Source organism: Phyllobates terribilis, unplaced genomic scaffold, assembly GCF_046119375.1.
Source record: "Phyllobates terribilis strain yellow unplaced genomic scaffold, ASM4611937v1 Scaffold_12__6_contigs__length_324123572, whole genome shotgun sequence".
Taxonomy (NCBI): Eukaryota; Metazoa; Chordata; class Amphibia; order Anura; family Dendrobatidae; genus Phyllobates; species Phyllobates terribilis.
The window spans coordinates 191,075,007-191,081,006 of NW_027362772.1; the positions used below are offsets into that span (position 1 = coordinate 191,075,007).

Genomic DNA, 6,000 nt, shown 5'->3' on the forward strand with positions numbered 1-6,000 from the left:
CGTGTTTGGAGGAAGAAGAAGGACTACAACCCCAAGAACTCCGTCCCAACCGTGACGCATGGGGTAGAAAATGTCATACTTTTGGGGTGCTTATCTGCAAAGGAGACAGGACGACTGCACCGTATTGAAGCGAGATTTTGGCCAACAACCTCCTTCCCTCAGTAGGAGCCGTCTTCCAGCATGACAAGGACCCGAAACACACAGCTAGGGCAACGAAGCATTAGTTCCGGAAAAAGCATTTCAAAGGTCCTGGAGTGGCCTTGCCAGTCTCCAGACCTGAACCCAATAGAAAATCTTTGGAGGGAGCTGAAACTCAATGTTGCCCAGCGACAGCCCAGAAACCTGAAAGATCTGGAGAAGATCTGCATGGAAAAGTGGGGCAAAATCACTGCTGCAGTGTGTGCAAACTTGGTTTAGAACTACAGGAAATGTCTGACTTCTGCAACTGCAAACAAAGGTTTCTGCACCAAATATTAAGTTCTGTTTTTCTATGGTATCAAATACTGATTGATGTGACATTAACCCCGCCCTATGACCCCACTTTCCACCGCTCCAGGGCAAGTGAGGAGAAGGCTAAGCAACAGAAATGGTGCATCTTATGGATGCGCCTTCGCTGGGGCGGCTGAGAGCTGATGTTTTAAGTCTGGGAGGGGGCCAATATCCATGGCCCCTTCCTAGCCTATTAATATCAGCTCCGCAGCTGTCTGCCTAGCCTTTGCTGGTTATTAATTGTAGGGGGCCCCACATCATTTTTTGGGATGGTCCCCCATTTTAATAACCAGTAAAGGCTAAGTATACAGCTGTGAGGTGATATTAACAGCCTGGGAAGCTCCATGGGTATTACCCCCTTCCCAGGCTATAAACATCAGCCCCAGCTGTCCACTTTCCCTCTGCTGGTTAATAAAATTTCAGGGGATCCCACACCATTTTTTTAAGAAAATAATTTATTTTGTACTGAAATACATGTATAGTAAGCTACACATGCAAAGCACTGAGTATATCTCTCAATCTATATATATTGAAGAATATTTCCTTGGAAAACAGTGTGCAAATGACAGATAATTACTGTATGTAAGGCTATGTGCCCACGATGCAGAAATGCTGCATATTTTTTACGCTTCTCCCTGGCAGGAAAAATGCATGCGTTTTTTACATGCGTTTTTCTTGCCAGGTAGAAGCGCTTGTCAAGCGTCTTTGCATGCATTTCTGCATGCGGGTTATCAAGTGCTTTTCCAAGCGATTTTAGCATCACTTGGAAAAGTGCTTGACAACTTGTTCACAGTATATAAATCCATGCAACCGGCATGGATTTATATAGTGTGACCAAGTAATAGTTAAAAAAAAGAATAGAATGGTAAAAAAAAAAAAAAAAAAAAAAAAAGATTATACTCACCTTCCGGTGTTATCTCCGCTGCGTCCGGTCTCTTGCAATGCTCGCGGTGGTGTGAAGGACCTGCGGTGACGTCATTCAGCCATGTGATGGGTCACATGACTCAGTGACGTCATGGCAGGTCCTTCACAACAGCGCCAGCAGTGCAAGACACTGGACGGAGCAGACAAAACACCGGGAGGACATCAGAATTTGAGTATAAACTTTATTTTTTATTTTAAATTCTTTTTTTTTACAGTTTCTATGGTACCCAGGTCTGGAGGAGAGTCTCCTCTCCTCCAGACTTGGGTACCATCCGGACATAGAAAACGCATAATATCCGTGTGTACAAATGTACTGACACAGATATTATGCGTTTCAATGCAAGTCAATGGCGGCGATTACGCGGCGTGTCCGCAAAATTAATGGACATGCTGCGGATTTTTGAGCACAGCATAAACGCTGCGGAAAAATCCGCAACATGGGCACTGACATTGCGGCTTGTCATTGGGGACCATGGGGGGCGGATTACCAAGCGTTTATGCTGCGGAAATTCTGCAGCATATACGCTTGTAAAACGCTACGTGGGCACATACCCTAAGAGCTCATGTTAAAAATCGCATGGCAGTCGGATCACATTCGCATGTCAACCGGATGCTAGGTAAGAAAAATTGCATTGTGGCTGTTTTCTTCACCTTTTTTAAATCTTCCGCTACAGAGTTACAGGAAGATTTTAAATGTAGAAATTAATTGAATTAAGTTATCAAACAAGATTTCCCATAGTTCTCTGGATGCCCGGAAAATCATGACAAGTAGGTCATTTTCCAGAGCCTCATAAATACTGCATCCTTTAACCGATAAAGCCATAATCATCACCAAGGGAAACTACAATGTAAACCGTGAGGAGACTAAAAGTAAAGAACCAAAGCTTTGCAGAATTATGGGAACTATAGTCGGCTGTTTGTTGTCATCCTTCAGGAATCTCACTCCCAAACAATCTCTTGTTCCAATGTCGGTCCCATCCTGCCTGTACGTCTTTCATCCCACCATAAACCGCCCAGGTTCACTAAAGGCCAAAACGCCATAATCACAGCAGCTCATTGTCATCCCATCTCACAAATGTCCGGGGTCTTTACATTGCGCACAACATAAAGCCTGGATTAGGACTGAAAAGCGAACCATTTTACCTTCCTGCAGCTCGCAGAACATGCAGCCAGCTCCATTTCACTGCTGCCTGCAAACTTTCAGCCGACCTAAGTGGATCTTGCTAGGAGCCGCTCGGCCATCTTTAGCCTCCTTTCCATCCCCCATTGAATCTGTTTCCAGCAGTCTTATCATTCCTTTAACTTCACTGCCTTAAAGGGAATGTCATATCCTTTGTTATATGCAGCCAGTAACTCCTCCTCTGGTTGTTCATTAACCACTTCATGGCCAGAAGCTTTACAGCGACAGGCGAACTGAGGACATTATTATACCCCACAGAATATAAAAGGAGAGATGTTTCATGAAAAATAGCAAAACTAATAATAGTTTTCTGATGCCTTAGAAAGGAGGCTCTAAAATAACAGTGAATAAAAAGAAGAAAGATACTCCTCGCAACTGACAGTCTTTACTGACACTTAACAAGTAACCACTGCAATGGGAATGAGTCATTCTCTACAATCCTTCTGTGAATGATGAGAGCCATTTCTGAATGTCCTTCGGGGGTGGAGGGGGGACCTAATTGTTTGGCTGGCGATGCAACTCAAATCGGTTTTGATCACAATGGGCTGGAGTAATTTAACATACGGTGAACACATATTTAATAGTGGTCCCAAAAGAGCGGTCTCCTCTTGGTAAGACCTAGACAGTCCATCACTACACTGTGGCTGCAGCTCAGTAGTGATGCCAATACTAAGGGACGTGACCACTGATTGGCTGCAGCAGTCATGTGATGGTAGAATGTAATCATAGATTGGAGGGGAGACTAAAGGCCCCGTCACACTTAGCGACGCTACAGCGATCCCGACAACGATACGCGACCTGTCAGGGATCGTTGCTGCGTCGCTATGTGATCGCTGGTGAGCTGTCAAAGAGGCAGGCTCACCAACAATCAGGGGAGCAGCGACATCGTGGAAAGAATCTTTCCACGATGTCCTGCTCCTGGTTACCAGCCTGCTGAAGCAGGAGCAGGCTGGTAACCATGATAAACAGCGGGTTACTAAGTGCGCATGTGCCCCTAGTAACCCGGTTTATCATAGTTACCAGCCTGATCGCTGCTCCCGCTGGTCACACACAGCGATGTGTGCTGACCAGCGGGAGGGCAAAGACCAAAAAATGGTCCAGGACATTTTGCAGCGATCAGCGACCTCACAGCAGGGGCCTGATCGCTGCAAAGTGTCACACATAGCGACATCGCTGGTGAGGTCGCTGTTGCGTCACCAAAACCGTGACTCAGCAGCGATCTCGCTAGCGATCTCGCTATGTGAGACGGGGGCTTTACATTTCAGTACTGCAGTTTACTCATTGTAAAGAATTGGCCTTTGTTTTTTGTTTCCAAGTGACTGAGTTTAGATCACCCATTTTCCTAAACCTTTTTAGTAAACTTTAACCCCTTTCCGACGTGGTCAGTAATAGTACGCACCACGTCGGAAAGGCCGGTTCAGAAGGGGCTCTGGCGCTGAGCCTGCACTGAACCGGGCTCATGTCAGCTGATTTATACAGCTGACATGTGCCCGCAACAGCCGCGGATGGAATCGCGATCCACCCGCGGTTGTTAACTAGCTAAAAGCCGCTGTCAATCTCTGACAGCGGCATTTAACAGCGCCGCGCCGGAAGTGCATCACTTACCCCGCCCATCGGCGACCCCGTCACGTGATCGCGGGTCACTGATGGGTGGGCATGACAACTCTGGGTCTGCAGCACACCCCAGTGGTTGTCATGTAAAGATTGCTATGAGCGCCACCTAGTGGTCGGCGCTCATAGCACAGGAGCATTTCTGCTACATAGAGGTGATCTGCTCATCGCCTCTATGTAGCAGAGGCGATCGGACAGTTGCTGCTTCTATAGTCTCCTATGGAAACTATAGAAGCAAGCAAAAAGTGTAAAAAAATGCTTTTAAAAATATATATATAAAAGTTTAAATCACCCCCCTTTTGCCCCATTCAAAATAAAATAAACCCCACATACACATATTTGGTATCGCCGCGTTCAGAATCGCCTGATCTATCAATAGAAAAAAAGAATTAATCAGAGCGGTAAATGCGTAAAAAATTCTAAACACCAGAATTACGTTTTTTTGGACGCCGAAACATTGCAATAAAATTCAATAACGGGCAATCAAAATATTGGATCTACCCCAAAATAGTATCAATAAAAACGTCATCCCGGCATGCAAAAAATAAGGCCCAGATCCCCAAAAAAATTTAACAAACTTTGGAATTTTTTTTCACCACCTAAATAAAAAAGAGCCTATACATGTTTAGTGTCTACGAACTCGTAATGACCTGGAGAATAATAATGGCAGGTCAGTTTTAGCACTCAGTGAACATGGGAAAAAAATTTCACCGCACTATTCCCGTACATGATATGGTAAACTAGTAATGGCATTTAAAAGTACAACTCATCCCGCAAAAAATAACCCCTCACATGGCCATATTGACCGAAAAATAAAAAGGCTATGGCTCTGGGAAGAAGGGGAGCAAAAAACGAAAACGCAAAAAAGGAAAATGCTCCGGTCATGAAGGGGTTAAGATGCAGAATGGTTATTCAGTGGACCACCAGGGTCTTGCTTCCTGTACCAGGTAATTTGTGGCCTACCAGGCAGTGACCATTAAAGGGCAGTCCTTCAGATGAACAACAAGTCTACTAGAAAGGGTCCCCCACTAGGAACAAGTAGAGACTGTCTTAGGAGACAATCCATTTTCCTAATCAATGTGAGATTTGCAGTGTGCTCACTTTTCAGCTACATCGAAGAAAAAAAAAAAAAGCAAAGAAAAAACTTCCAGCATGGCCTGCAAAGTGATCAGAGCATGCTGCTGCCACAATGGAGCAGAGGAATGTGATGGGGTGTGAAGACAGGGGCCGCCAGGGCACAGTGCACACTGTACCTCTGCTCCTTGCTAGACGGTCGTGTTGTGCGCCCGATAGTCCACGACTCCGCTTTCTTCACTTGTGAGAAGGTTTCCTTTGGCAGATTCCAGGCACTTGGTCCAGCAGCAGACATGTCCGGTGCAGACTCCAGCACAGATCCCAGGGAGGTGACCGAGTCTCTGCAGATCACATTAACACGACCACCTCCATTCCACAAGTACCCAGCTCCCGGCCTGTAACACGTCTCTGCTCCCTGCAGAGCACAGAACTAGGTCATGTGATTTACCCATGTGACCTTATTTCCATATATGGAAAGCATAGCTTCTTCATTCACCACCCCGAGCCAGAGCATGCACTGTGCAGAGAAGGATCCCTGCTCTGTGCATTACCTGCAGGGCAGACATCCCTGATACATCTGGGAAGCACACATCAGATCTGGGGTCATTACATTACAAACAAACATTGTCCCTATACATCTGGAACAGCCTTGTAATGCGCCTAGGGCAGCGGAGAAGAGTGACACACAAAGTGCAAATCAGGTGCGGCCAAATCACCGGTGC

General features: G+C 45.9%; 1 protein-coding gene across 2 annotated transcripts in view; it reads right to left on the bottom strand.

Annotated features, from left to right (window-relative positions):
• The window catches only part of LOC141172388 (uncharacterized), a 66,747-nt gene extending 61,007 nt beyond the window's left edge, over positions 1–5,740 (bottom strand). The window contains exon 1 of one of the 2 annotated variants that reach the window (XM_073656534.1): positions 5,458–5,740. The gene's annotated coding sequence lies outside the window, so the exon portion shown is untranslated. Of the gene's footprint in view, positions 1–2,556; positions 2,726–5,457 lie in introns of those variants that run through there. The other variant, XM_073656535.1, reaches the window with a different exon arrangement.
• Positions 5,741–6,000: the final 260 nt, after the last annotated feature.